Raw genomic sequence first — 16052 nt, 5'->3', positions numbered from 1 at the left:
TTGCTCAATTAAATCAACCAACATTACACATCTACTGCAAAGCACAACAGGCTGTAATATTCCTCCCCAAACTGCGGTTACGCTACAAAACAGTCATGAGTCACACCATCCCCTCCCGGGATGGCCACCTTGGTCCACGACCACAAAACGACAGAGCACCCTGGCTCTCTCTCACACACACACACAAGTCATAAAGTCACAATGTAGCGACCAACACCTCGAAGAAATATTACGGCACTTACACAATTACCGATTCGGTATGATCATCATTTAGAATGTTTTGCTCTAATTTTCTTTCTAATGATTTACTCTGTTTCGGGCATTTTCCAAGCCTATTTCATTTAATCATAATCCAAATCATTTTACTTCGCAATGTTTACTTCACTTCATTACGATTTCCAATTTAACTAAAGTAAAAGAGAACTTTCTGCACTATATTCGTTTGTATCCTATTACAACTTCCCATATTTCAAATCAGGTAAAACAGATACGACTCACCGGGACGTATAAGAATTTCCAATAGAAGATCAACCACTGGTCTTGTGACGTGGTTTAGGTCTTCAACAGCACCAGCGCAACAAGTCCGGCTGGTATACAACGCGCTGCCATGATGTCGTCACTTTACACGGCTACGGCTCAGCCCGCGCCATTTTCATCCCCGCTTGCAATCCACCAGTTGCCGAACCACGTGACAAATTATAACATGAAACAAAAGAATTCACTGTATTACCGTATTCACATGACTTTCTTTCAATCGGTTTAAAAAGATTACAAATAAAGAATATTGAATATTGAAACATTTGATGAATGACGGTAGATTACAAAACACGTTATTTAACGAGACTCAATTATCATGTCATGATTAATTTATTTTTGCTTGGAGTCAGAAAATACAACTTTGATCACGCGGGTTATGCGTGTCTACACCAATTCGAAATATTTTTTAAACCAAAATACAAAGATTTGACGATGATGAAAACAGATTGGAAAACGCGGTGTGATTGACATGGATTGACACAATACGAGTATGTCTCGTCAATTTTATTTTTAAACAAAGGGAAATAGTAATTTCCAAGTTAATTTTTAATTAATTTCCTCATTATTAGAAACGAAAATTCACATAGCAATGAAGTCAATAACAATAAGGTTCCAGTATGAAAACGACTCACCGTAATAACAGTTTTCAAGTTGAGGTACCATAATTTCAAACACGACTGCACACAGTATGGAAATATTGTGATGTTCACGCCATCATATCTTACGGCATGTAGTGAAGCCGATCATTGGCAAGGTTCATTTCAAATTCAGGTCCATTTTCAAATTCAGTCATGGATGGACACTACATCTTCATCACGTGATCACACGAATGTGATAGTCATCATTATCTTCTTCTGATTGTGATAATCGAAGCTTGCATTGTCTTGTTGTGAACGTCGCATCACATTGTCTTCATCCAAGTTCACTAATCCCACTTCTGATGTCGTAACAGTGGGTGTCGTAACATCATCATCAGAATGGAGGGTGGGCGTTAGAAGACAATAATGGCCGTCATCAGTATCACAATCATTTTATTTACTTCCACATAGTTTTTGTATCACGATTAAATAAAGTCACAGCACACTCACGGCAACGTCACGGTATTCGTAACGGTTACACAGTCTCTCGTTATCTAGCGCGCATAAGGACGTTAGCGCGAAGGGGCCCTCCACCACCCATGGTTCCTATATTCGGACCGAATCATCGGGACATGCGAACGTACTTGCTAGGCGCTCTTTTCCGATCACATTCTTGACGTCCCTACAAGTTATAGGTGAGCGACTATATAGCACTCCACGTTCCGATCGTAATTATTCGACACGTCCGCTCATGACGATGGTTAGCGGTAGACTGCCCGACTAGAACGGCAGTGCACGTCCGCTCGACACGACGACTCTGTAGTGACTCCCCGACTTCACTCCGCTCTGCTCGTACGCCACCTTTCGTCGGAGCGTTGCAACTTCATGGCGGAAGTGATGTAACTTCATTTTATTTTCCGATTTGATCAATTTCTCTTCTTAATTCATAACTAACTCCGACATATATTTATTAAGTATAAGTAAGGGGGGGGGGGGGGGGTTGTTACATTGTCAAATAGATAAGTATTATGAATATTGTAAGCGAGAATTTTTAGGAATTACTTAATACATATATGACAAATGAATTAAATGTGATATCTAAAAGCAATAATTATTTAGACTCTAGCGACGACTATTTTAAAATAATTGACGATATGTATTGTAAAATTATTAATATTCAACAATTAGCTGCCATTAACAGTTCAATTGCGCAATCTTCTAGTAAAAGAAAACGTGTTCCTTTGGTTGGATGGAACCTTCATGTTCAGGAAAGCCACTCAACTGCGCGTGTTCACTATGACGTTTGGTTGATGGCAGGCAAGCCGGCCACAGGTGACATGTATGACAAGATGGTGAATAGTAGAAAGAATTTTAAAAATAAAGTAAAATGGTGTATTATGAATGAAGAGACTATTAAGATGGATATACTGGCAATGCATAAAGAGGAAAAAAACTTCTCGAAATTTTGGAATGCTACAAAGAAACTACAAAAGAAACAAAGTCTGCCTGTTGCTGTGGACGGTTTGCAACAACCGAAGGAGATAGCCGAGTTATTTGTTCGTCAGTTTAAAAAAGAACCACTGCCTACACAGCAGCGGACTGAGAACAAAATTCATCCGGTTTCTGAGGAATCGGTGATGCAGTTTACTGTTGACGATGTTGTTAAGGCGATACGTGGTATGAAAAGGGGCAAGTCTCCTGGACATGACAATCTGAGTATAGAGCACGTCCTTTACGCGGGAGAGCCGCTGTGGTCGTTGTTATTTGTGATTTACATTTTTTTTGTAAAGTACTCATACCTACCTGACCCTCTTATGCGAACAGTGGTCGTGCCTATAGTTAAGAAGAGAACAGGAGACTTGAGTTCGTCGAATAACTATCGGCCTATCTCCCTAGGAACTGTCGTGGGCAGGGTGTTTGAGAGGCTGCTACGGCCCGAATTGCTACGAAACCTGGATATTGAGGATGCACAGTTTGGCTTCAGGCCTGGTGTGTCAACAGATTCGGCGATTGTCAGTTTAAAGTACGCAATGGACTATTACGTTAATCGTGATACGCCAGTTTATGCCTGCTTTCTGGACCTCAGCAGCGCGTTTGACCTGGTGAATTATGAAATTCTTTGGACCAAACTGCGCGGCTTTGGGGTACCTGAATCAATCGTTCGACTGTTGGCATACTGGTACGGACAGACGAACTATGTGAGATGGGGCGACACGACTTCCAACGCATACAGGTTGGAATGCGGTGTGCATCAAGGTGGGTTAACCTCTCCGGACTTATTCAACGCGTATGTGAACGGGCTGATCGGTGAACTGAGGAGCACTGGTGTCGGTTGCCATATTGACGGTGTTTGTTTTAATAACCTCAGTTACGCGGATGACATGGTGCTCCTCAGTCCATCGATTGGTGGACTCAGAAAACTTTTGTCTGTCTGTGAGAGTTATGCTAGCTCTCACGGATTAAAGTACAATGTGGCAAAAACGGAGATGCTCGTTTTCAGGAGTGGAAAATTTCCGGAGAGTATACCCCAAGTGTTTTTGAACGGATCGGCAATTCGGCTTGTGCAGCAGTTCAAATATCTTGGTCACATCGTTACTGGAGACCGCAAGGATGATCTCGATATGGAGCGGGAAAGACGGGCATTGTCGGTTCGGTATAACATGCTTGCGCGCCGATTTGCAAAATGTAGTAGTGAAGTGAAGGGCACACTCTTTAGGGCCTTTTGTCAGTGCTTCTACACCTGCCAATTATGGTATAGACACAAGAGGGCGTCCTTTAGCACCATAAGAGTGCAGTATAATGACGCATATCGCATTCTTATGAAGCTTCCTCGCTTTTGTAGCGCGTCCAGCATGTTTGCCGAGGCGAGAATGCCCGACTTTTTTGCTATTGTTAGGGCACGTATATCTTCATTTTGGGACAGATTGCGTTGCTCTGATAATAGCATGCTTAAAGTTGTTAGCCGAGACTTGACTAGCCCGATGATACGGTACTGGATCAAAGTACATCGGGAATCAAATAAAAAATGATCGCACCACATTTATTTTGTGTTGTTTTTTTTTTTTTTTGTGTTATAGACGGTAGGTACTATTGTACCTTTAAGTAATTTGTATTATACAATTATATTTATTATCTAATTAGTGGGTTTTTACCTTTAATAAAAACATTTTTTTTTATTTATTTATTTTAGTCATTTCTTCAAAGCCTGCTTACGACAACACAATAGATGGTGTCGAATACCATTCCTACAAACCATATATAACAAGTTTCAACAGGAATGATGAAATTCGAATACCTATAAACCAGCAAGATTTATGTATTTTACCATCAGCAAGCACTTTGTATTTGGAAGGGGTTCTAAACGTTCTGAAGCCTGGCACACCAGAACCGATATCGGCATCAAGTATTGAATTTACAAACAATGCTTTACTGTACTTATTCCAAGATATTAGGTACTAGCTTTTGCCCGCGACTTCGTCCGCGTGGCGTGTTATATAAGAGAGAGATCTTTGTGTGTGTGGGAGTGCATATCAAATTTCAAGCATCTAACTTATGCAGTTTAGATTTTTTCATACAATTTTTTTCCCAATAACTCCCATTTTTCAAAATACAGCCAAAAATAAACTTTATATTTACTAAGGTATGCATGCATGCTAGATTGAATCAATTGATTGAATTGATTTTTTTTTAATTGATTGTTCATTGAGTTTTAATTTTAATACACACTTCCTCTCTTCCCTTCAACGTTGCTGTGCCCTACAGGGTCCATGTTTTAGTTCCTATGCCTATGTAACACCCCATTGTACTACATGGAATGCAATAAATAATTTAATTGAATTGAATTGAAAACATCTATCTTACGCGGTTTCGATTTTTTCATACAAATGTTTTTTTCCCGCTAACTCCCGTTTCCGTGGGAATTTTGCAATATCCTGTTGCAACTAAGGTTTAAGTTAACTAAGGTACCTGCATGCCAAATTTCAAGCGTCTAACTTAAGCGGTTTAGATTTTTCATACAAAAGGATTTTCCCGCTAATTTCCGTTCCCGTGGGAATTCCGGGAATTCCTTTCTTAGTGCACCTCTACGGTACCTAAGCTATGTCCCTTCCAAATTTCAAATGCCTACATTTAGCCGTTCAGGCTATGCGTTGATATGTCAGTCACTGAGTCAGTCAGTTTCTCCTTTTATTTAGATTTGATTTTTTCATACAAATGTTTTTTCCCGCTAACTACCGTTCCCGTGGGAATTTTGTAATATTCTGTTGCAACTATGCTTTAAGTTTACTAAAGTACCTGCATGCCAAATTTCAAACGTCTAACTTGAGTGGTTTAGATTTTTCATAAAAAAGGATTTTCCCGCTAATTCCCGTTCCCGTGGGAATTTCGGGAATTCATTTCTTAGTACACCTCTACGGTGTCTAAGGTACCTGCGTGCCAAATTTTAAACATCTTACTTGAATGGTTTAGATTTTTCATACAAAAGGATTTTCCCGTTAATTCCCGTTCCCGTGGGAATTTCGGGAATTCCTTTCTTAGTGCACCTCCACGGTACCTAAGGTACCTGCATGACAAATTTCAAACGTCTAACTTGAATGGTTTAGATTTTTCATACAAAAGGATTTTCCCGCTAATTCCCGTTCTCGTGAGAATTTCGGGAATTCCTTTCTTAGTGCACCTCCACGGTACCTAAGGTATCTGCATGCTAAATTTCAAATGTCTAACTTGAGTGGTTTAGATTTTTCATACAAAAGGTATTTCCCGCTAATTCCCGTTCCCGGTGAGAATTTTGGGAATTCCTTTCTTAGTGCACCTCTGCGGTACCTATGGTACCTGCATGCCAAATTTCAAACGTCTAACTTGAGTGGTTTAGATTTTTCATACAAAAGGATTTTCCCGCTAATTCCCGTTCCCGTGGGAATTTCGGGAATTCCTTTCTTAGTACACCTCTACGGTATTTAAGGTACCTGCATGACAAATTTCAAACATCTAACTTGAATGGTTTAGATTTTTCATACAAAAATATTTTTCCGCTAATTCCCGTTCCCGTGGGAATTTCGGGAATTCCTTTCTTAGTGCACCTCTACGTTATCTAAGGTACCTGCATGCCAAATTTCAAAAGTCTAACTTGAGTGGTTTAGATTTTTCATACAAAAGGATTTTCCCGCTAATTCCCGTTCCCGTGGGAATTTCGGGAATTCCTTTCTTAGTGCACCTCTACGTTATCTAAGGTACCTGCATGCCAAATTTCAAAAGTCTAACTTGAGTGGTTTAGGTTTTTCATACAAAAGGATTTCCCTTCACTACTCTGCTCCTATTGATTGTAGCGTGATGAAAAGTATACTATGACCTGTCCAGGAGTGTGAAGAATAATTGTACCAAGTTTCATTAAAATCCGTCCAGTAGTTTTTGTTTCTATAAGGAACATACAGACAGACAGACAGACAGACAGACAGACAGACAGACAAAAATTTTACTGATTGCATTTTTGGCATCAGTATCGATCACTTATCACCCCCTGATAGTTATTTTGAAAAAATATTTAATGTACAGAATTGACCTCTCTACAGATTTATTATAAGTATAGATGAACTCAATGGAGTAGAGATCGATAGAGTTAAAAACGCGGGAATTACAACTACAATTAAAGCTTTACTATCTATGAATCAAAGCGATTCACGTGTGTCTAAAGTATGGGGCTGGGATATTAATGGTACTAAAAATGTAAACAATGGACGTTTTTCAGTTTCCATTCCTCTTACTCATATTCTTGGCTTCGCGGAAGATTATAAAAAAGTAATTATTAACTGTAAACATGAACTAATTATGTTGCGAAGTAATACGAATCTCAACACAGTGAAACTTAATACGGGTGAATACGTTGAAAATGTTCACATTGATATAATAGTATGGCGTGTCCCTCATGTAAAAGTTTCTGATATAGAAAGGATTAATTTATTGAAACTCTTGGAAAAAGATCGTGGAATTCAATTAGTATTTAGGAATTGGGATTTGTACGAATATCCTTTACTTCCACAGACTACAAAGCATACCTGGTCTATAAAAACGTCTTCTCAAATTGAAAAACCAAGATATGTAATTATAGGATTGCAAACGAAAAGAAAAAATAATGCAAATGCAGATATGTCTAGATTTGACCACTGTTACTTGCGTGACGCTAAAGTCTACCTCAATTCTACTTACTTTCCGTACGAAAATATAAATGTTGATTTTGCCGGTTATAAAATTGCTTTATTATATGAACAATATGTGAGATTCCAACAGTCTTATTACGGACGGCGAGCAGATCCTTTGCTAAGTGCTAAAGAGTTTAAAGAGATAGCTCCTCTCTTCGTCATTGACTGCTCACGCCAAGTCGACAATCTAAAAACAGGATCCGTGGACGTTCGGGTTGAGATAGAAAGTGACGAAATTATACCTGACGGAACATCTGCTTATTGCCTCATATTAAACGATAGTATCATTGAATACAAGCCTTTGAGTAATATAGTAAAAAAACTATCATGAACGACATTGTGATCGTCGATCTTTTGGGGTTTAAAGTTAAGAACGATTTTATTGTGAAGGAATTGGCTATAGCATATGCTGAATATACAGTAATGTTTTTAGTTAAACCCCCTAATCCTTTTAATTATTTAACAAAACAAGAAAAAAAACAAGTACGATGGCTAGAGGCAAATCATGGGATTTACTGGAGTGAAGGTTTCATTGACTATCGTGAATTTAAACGTATAATTGTAGAACAGCAATACTGATCAATTTGAAATTTAGCTAACGAGAACTTCTGGTAAAATTTAAATTTGCCTTTGAGATTTATTACTAAGCTAGAACTTGAATTATTGTTATCAAGAGTCTAATGCAACATTGTTTTTCCGAGGTTATGGAGAGATCTACCATGGTGGAACGTGGCCGAGCTCGTCAGCGAAAACGACGAAGGCTTCCTTCGCCATCTCCAGGGTCGCGACGCCGTTGCTTGAAGCCACGAAAGGAGCCTACCCCGTGGGTTATCGAAGAGGTCAGTGACACATTTGTACCGCCAGCACCGAATCGTTCACCAGAAAGGTCTAATGAACGTAACAAAGGACTAACTACTGACGATGTGCTCAAATTATTTACTTCATTGCAACAAGAAAAGGGAAAAAGTGGTCAGCTAAATAGCAATCAACTAAATAACGTGATACCGGAGTTCGATCCATCTAGTAAAACGCAAAGCATCGATAGCTGGATTAGGAAAGTTAATGAGTGTATTAACATTTACGAGTGGGAGGAGAAGCAGACCATACATTTTGCTTTGCAAAAGTTATCTGGACTAGCCAAAAAATGGTTTGAGGCTTTGCCTTCTGTGGTATTCAGTTGGGCAGAATGGCAGGCTAAGCTTCGCAAAGCGTTTCCTAATGAGCAAAATTATGGTCGGCTTCTCGATGAAATGCTCGCGCGTACCACCCGTAATAATGAAAGTTTGTCTGAGTATTTCTATGATAAGCTTACTTTGTTAAATAGATGCGAAATTCAAGGTAAAAAGGCCGTAGATTGTGTAATTTACGGTATTGTAGACAAATCTATTAGAAACGGTGCGCAAGCTTTAAATTGTGAGGAACCGGAAGACCTGCTGAATTTTCTCAACTCTCAGCGGCCTGTAGATATTCCATTTAATAGGAAGCGAAACGAAACTATTTCAGGAAACCGTTTTGTAAATAATTCCTCCGCTTCTAGTGAGAGCTCAGTTATCTGTTTTAACTGTCGATCGAAGGGTCACACCTTTTATAGATGTCCAAAGCCTACTATCAAATGTCAGAAATGCCTTAGGGTTGGTCACGATTCAGCAAATTGTAAATTAGAGCCGCTGACTCCTCGACCAGAAAAACGTACTAGTAATGAAGAACGTAAAACTTTAGCTATTACAACTCGTGATAACTGTAATGACAAATTCTTTAAGAAAGTTACTATTGGAGACCAAAACTTTGTTGCTTATGTAGATTTTGGAAGCGAATGTAGCTTGATGCGTGAATCGGACGCTTGTAATCTGAGTTTAAAGTGCTTACTGAATTGCCATTTATAAAAGGACTAGCTGGTACCCGCGACTTCGTCTGCGTACTTTTAATTTGAATATTAAGGATTATATAAAAGGAACGGTATAGCATGTGATTAAAAGAGAGTAAGTAGGTATATTTAAAAAAAATAAAAAATATCTGTTTACAGTAGTTATAAAGTACCTATGTATTCCATTGAGTGGCAGAAATTACCTAGGAATATTTATCGGTCCCTTATGTCCAAGACAATTACAGGGGTCAGCGTCACGTTGTGTACAAAAATATTTTAAAATGACCTAATTTAAAACTTTTTTGTACACAACGTTTGCTATTTTGTTATTATTTGTTAAAATGTGGAGATTGTTTGGACTCGACACTCGCGAGCAGGCCACGTATACACCACGTGCGCTCCCCCACCACAAGACAGCGCCGTTGACTGCCGCCACACTTCGGCGAATGTGCGCGACGACGAACGACGACCGACGGCAGTGGCGGCGATGCAGAGTATTCGTTAAAAGGAACTTTATCTACAAAAGCCAAATTTTTTTTAACTTGATACACCCAAAACTACTAAATATCATGTTCCTAGGTTCAGTGGTTAATATTTTGTATACAAAAAGTTTGGCTTCGTAGTTCCCGTTCCGAATCCGTTCCGTTCCGTTCGAATTTCGGAAAATCCGTTTGTTGAAAAACTCTGCACATCCTAAGAGACCTACGTACCAAGTTTCATGGTTTTATCTTCAAAAATGACGAATATCCATACAAACTTTCAACCCGTATTTCACCCCCATACTGGTAAAAATTTCAAAATGCTTGAACAAACGATTTTTTGTTTGTTATTTAGTGCCTAAACACAAAATTTAATATTTTTATCTTGAAAAATGACGAACCTCATAAAAAATTTCAACACCTATTTCATCCCCTCAAAGATCGAATTTTCAAAAACGCTTTAACAAATTGTTTTTTTTATTTCTTATCAAGTTCCTAAATATAAAGTTTCGTGGTTTTATCCCCAAAAATGACGAACTCCCATATAAACTTTCAACCCTCATTTCACCCCCTCACTGGTCGAAATTTCAGCAACGCTAGAACAAATGTTTAATTATTTTTTATCAAGTGCTTAAATATAAAGTTTCATAGATTTATTTTTTAAAATTAAAATATCCCATACAAACTTTCAACCCCTATTTCAATCTCTTCGTCCCTTCTTTTCGCAATAAAAGGTATCCTATTTTCTTTCTTAGGGTCTAAAGATTGTCTGTGCCAAATTTAATCAAAATCGGTTGAGAGGTTTAAGCGAGAAAGCGTAACAGACAGACAGACAGACAGAGTTACTTTCGCATTTATAATATTAGTAAGGATTATTTTCCCTCGTTAAATAGTAAACAAACTAAGTGTAGGTGTTATAATTTCGTTGACGAACTGATTACCTATCCGTTTCTTTGTCTAAAATGAGTATTACCTTATTACTATGATTGATTACTGGGCTTAAAGTTCGTATAAATGTCTATCGAATTACCTCCTCAAGTTTAAAGCGTAGCTAGTCATGTAGTACTATATTAATTATGTGGTGTAAGTAATTAGATTTTATCTGTATGTAATGTAACAGTCAGTTGAATAAAAAAACTTATACAAATCAGATCAATTAATTGGCGTAATGTGATTCTAGAAAGAGTTTTAATGTTAATAGATAGCTAGCTATAGCTATGTGTAGGTTCCTGTAGGAATGAGATATAACTGTTTAATAAAGACAGTTGCATCAAAATTTTATCATAAATTCCCTAAATTATGGCGCCTACCTACCCTCTAAGTTAGAAAAGTGATCAAATACTAACTTGAAGTCACTCAGTTTAAAAAAAAAACATCGAAATCATTCCAGTAGCTATGGCGTCATGCGCTTCTTGACACGATCACGAAATGTAGATTTCCGCGGGAATGAGGTATTTTCCCGCCATAAAAAGTAGCCTGTGTCCTTGCCTAAGATCCTATCTTTAAATTAACCAAGTCTTATAAAATTCCGATCAGACGTTAAGGCGTGAATGAGGCAAACTTTTAAAACAAACAATTAAAAATCACTAACCTAATTAGTTTTCTGTCTACTGCCTACGCCATAAGTACGATAGCATAAATATTAATAGCCCATATTCTTTTTTAGGTTACAATCTATCACCTTACTAAATTTCATCAAAATCCGTTCAGCCGTTTAGGCATGATAGACAAAACTCCCAGCAAAAACCATAAAAAAATCACTAACTCAATTCAGTTTTCTGCCTACTTCCTACCCCCTAAGTACGATGACGTGATCAATTTGATCGTACAACCGTTTTTAGATAACCAACTATTACCTTACTAAATTTCATTAAAATCCGTTCAGCCGTTTAGACGTGAAAGAGCAAAAGTCCCAACAAAAACGACTACAAATCACTAAATCAATTTAGTTATCTGCCAACCCCCTAAGAACGATGGCGTGATTATTTATAGCCTATGACCATTTCTAGGTTATCATCTATCACCATACCAAATTTCATCAAAATCCGTTGAGCCGTTTAGGCGTGAAAGAGTAACAGACAGACAGACAGACAGAGTTACTTTCGCATTTATAATATTAGTATGGATTCGGCAATTCCTCTGTAACTCCCAGCTACAAAACCTTCGCTACTATAAAGCTTGATGAAGTTGAAGCACAAATAGAGTTCCTCGTAGTCAAAGACGACTTACTCCATACTTCATTACTAGTAGGTCAGAATTTCACCGAACTTCCTTGTGTCACGGTTTTAAAAGACAATAGTAAATTAATTTTCTATAAAGGCCCCGATAACGACACACAGAATCGTGATAACGGTTTAAAATTGTATGTCTTAAATGCCACCAAATTAAAAAAGGTCGATTTAGTTGAAGTTTGTACAAGTGATCCCTCGTTTAGCGGCGACGTTTATGTAGAGGGCTATAGTTGCGGTGAACCAGGAAATGAGTATCACCTTCATCAAGGTGCGTATATCATAACAAACGGTAAAGGACATTTGGTAGTGGCAAATTTAGCAGATTCAGCTTTAACGTTAAAATCACAAACTGTGTTAGCTAGAGCACTGCCTTTTGTCGAAAAAATGAATTATAATGTTAATAGGATAACCAAAGATGTTGCAATGTTAGATCCTATTCAGCGGTCTGACATAAAAATAGGCAGCCATGTGAGTAGTGAAGTGCTTGACAGGTTGTCTAATCTGTTGCAGTCGTACCGTGACTGTTTTGCTTTAAAACTTAGCGAGATAGGATGTGCTAAAGATGTTGAGATGTCCATAGAATTGACAGACGATAGACCCGTTGTGTATCGGCCCTACAGGCTGTCCCATGCAGAGAGAGAACAGGTTCGAAGTATTATAGATGAGTTATTAGAGAATGACATCATTCAAGAGTCTAACTCTGATTACGCCAGTCCCATTTTAATTGTTAAAAAAAAGACTGGTGAACCGCGCTTGTGTATAGATTTTAGAGCGCTGAATAACAAGACTAAAAAAGACTGTTTTCCCCTTCCCTTAATTGATGACCAACTAACTAACTTAAGTGGTAACTGTTTCTTTACCACACTGGATCTTGCATCCGGTTATTATCAAATTACTATGGCGGAAGAAAGCCGTAGACTCACGGGTTTCGTAACGCCAGATGGCCATTTCGAATTTAAAAGAATGCCGTTGGGTCTTGCGAATGCCCCGGCAGTCTTTCAAAAAGTAATTAACCGAATGCTTGGATCAAAGCGTTTTGAATCGGCTCTTGCTTATTTAGATGATATCCTGGTACCATCGGCGGATATTGAACAGGGATTCGTTAGACTGGAAGAAGTACTGAAACTTTTGCGAGCTAACTGCCTTACACTTAAATTGTCCAAGTGTAGATTCTTTGATAAAACCATTAATTATTTGCGGCTATGAAATATCGGTCGATGGTATAAGGCCCAATGAACACAAAATCCTAGCTGTCAAAGATTTTCCTGTTCCCAGAACCGTCCATGAAGTTCGTCAATTCTTAGGTCTAGCTAGTTACTTTAGACGATTCATTAGGTGTTTCGGCGAAATTGCTAGACCTCTAACAAATTTACTCAAAAAGGATGTTCCTTTTAAGTGGACTAACATAGAAACTCAGGCATTCACTGACCTGAAAGGTAAATTAATCGAACGTCCAATACTGGCACTGTATGACCCCAAACTTGAGACGGAGCTCCATACTGATGCCAGTGCTCTTGGTGTAGGTGGGATTCTTTTACAATGGCAGACTAGTCCGCGTGTTTTAAAACCCGTTGCCTATTTCAGTAGGCAAACCACCCCTGAAGAACGCCACCTACACTCTTATGAGCTAGAAACATTGGCCATAGTTTGCTCATTAAAAAAATTTCGAGTTTACTTGCTAGGAATAAATTTTAAAGAAGTAACAGACTGTAATGCACTTCGAACTACTCTCACTAAGCGTGATTTAGTGCCACGTATAGCCAGATGGTGGCTGTTAATTAGTGAATTTACATTTTGTATAGAGTACAGACCGGGCACACAAATGAGTCACGTTGATGCTTTGAGTCGTAATACCACTTTATCCGAACTGCTTGACGATTCAGTAGCCACAGTATATAATATTGAGAAAGATCATTGGCTGCTCGCATTACAGCTGGCTGATCCAGATGTTTCGCGAATCGTAAAAGTTTGTTATTAAGGATCACAAAGTTTATAGAAAGGTCAATGGAAATTTACGCCTTGTTGTTCCTCGTATTGCAAGATTTCAAGTGTGTAGATCTAACCACGATGATATAGGACATTTAGGTATTTCAAAGACTGTTGAGAAAATTCAAAGCCAATTCTGGTTCCCAAAGCTGCGCCGCTTTGTAAAAAAGTACGTCGACTCCTGTATAGAATGTACCTATAACAAAGAGAATACTAATAAAAGAAAGTCTGGTCACTTGTACCCTATAGAAAAGGTAGATGTGCCATTCCATACGGTACACATTGACCACTTGGGTCCTTTTGTCAAAAGTAGGAAGGGACATGCCTATGTCTTAACTATTGTCGATGGCTTCACCAAATATGTGTTTGTAAAGCCCGTAAAGAACACAAAAACCAAAAGTACACTGAAGGTTCTCGAACAAGTATTTAACGATTTTGGATTACCTTCACGGATAATATCTGACCGCGGTACTTCATTCACGTCTGCTGCATTTAGAAAATTTTGTGATGTTTACGGTATCAAGCACGTATTAAATGCTGTCGCGTGTCCCAGGGCAAACGGTCAAGCTGAACGCTTCAACCAGACTATTTTCAATGCAATGGCTAAATACAATTTGGGAAAAGATGAACGTGACTGGGACACGTGTTTGGGCAAAATACAATGGGGTATCAATAACGCAACTACCCAGAAAACGGCGTCGGAAGCTTTGTTCGGTGTCCGGTTCCGTGATACCCTCTCTAATAAGCTTGACATTAGCTTGAACCCTGAATCTCGTAGTTTAATTAATATTAGAGACGAAGTAGACACAAATATAAGAAAAAAACAAGAAAAAGAAAAGCAGCAACATGATACCGGACGAGCTCCCGCCGCTATTTTCAAAGAGGGTGATTTGGTGAAAATCACTAGAACTAATTACTACAATCAAGGCAAAAGTACAAAATTGTTATCAAAGTTTATTGGCCCATATAAAATTTTAAAATCACTTGGTAATGACAGATATAAAATAGCAGATGTGCCTGGTTTTAGTAAAAGAAAGAGAATGTTTGAAAGCGTTGTCGCAGCGGACAGAATAAGACCTTGGATAAACATAAGCTCACTTGATCCTAGTTCAGATAAGTCCTCAAGTAGCTCGGAGACATCCGATAGCAACAGTGATGATGATGTACCACTGTCTGAACTGCGGCAACGTAAACAAACCACGGTCAATAACAGTTAAGTTATAAATATGTACTTATGTAAATAATTCGTAGAATGTGTCTTCACTTTATTTTGTTGTTCAAATTATTTACTCTAAATATGTTTTTCTTACATTGATCCGAATGTCGTGATTTGTTAAGTAAGTGTGAGCAGAATTAAACACTAGCACAATTATTTAAGTTAGACTTTGTCAGATGCTATGTAATGTATATATCATGTTTAAGTAATGTTACTGTTGTTATTTGGTTATCATTTTGTTGGTAGAGTAAGGTTAGCTTTATCATTTTACTTTTATTAAAATATTAAACTGATTGCTTGGTAAAATGTGCACCGGGAGGTGCAAGAACGCGGATGGCCGAATGTCGTGATTTTAAAATTTAGTTATTTTTATTTTTACTGGCAACACTACCCGTCGTTCATTCGTAATCAAATATTTTGACTCTACCAATCACAAGCCACCACTTTCCCGCCGTTGTGGTGGGCCGCTCGAATGCTTCGTTTTTGAGCCGAGCAGTGAGTAGGGGAGTCTTGGGCTACTACTTCACTAAGTTAAGTTGTTTAAGAGGTACTGTAACTAGAGCAATTTAACAGTAATAAATTTGTTATAAGTAACTGAGATTTTATTTACTTTAATAGTTAAATTAATTGATCACACTATTACGAAAAAGCTTCCGCTATGGGAATTATATCATGTAAGTCAAATTCATTATGTTATTACAATTTGCTGTCCTTGAATCTAATTACGACTCACGCCAATTTGGACAGAATTTCTGACACCCATGTGGTAATTTTTGGGTCACACATTGTATCATCACTTTTATGTCTAATTCTAGAGATCGTTGAGCAAATTTGGCAATGAATGACAGAATCGAAGCTGTTCTTGAATTTAATAACGACTCGCGCCAATCTGGATAGAATTTCTAACACCCATGTGGTAATTTTTGGGTCACACATTGTATCGTCATTTTTGTCTAATTCTAGAGAT

Source organism: Pectinophora gossypiella, unplaced genomic scaffold (assembly GCF_024362695.1).
Source record: "Pectinophora gossypiella unplaced genomic scaffold, ilPecGoss1.1 Pgos_53, whole genome shotgun sequence".
Classification (NCBI taxonomy): domain Eukaryota; kingdom Metazoa; phylum Arthropoda; class Insecta; order Lepidoptera; family Gelechiidae; genus Pectinophora; species Pectinophora gossypiella.
Note: the sequence above shows the minus strand (reverse complement) of the source record.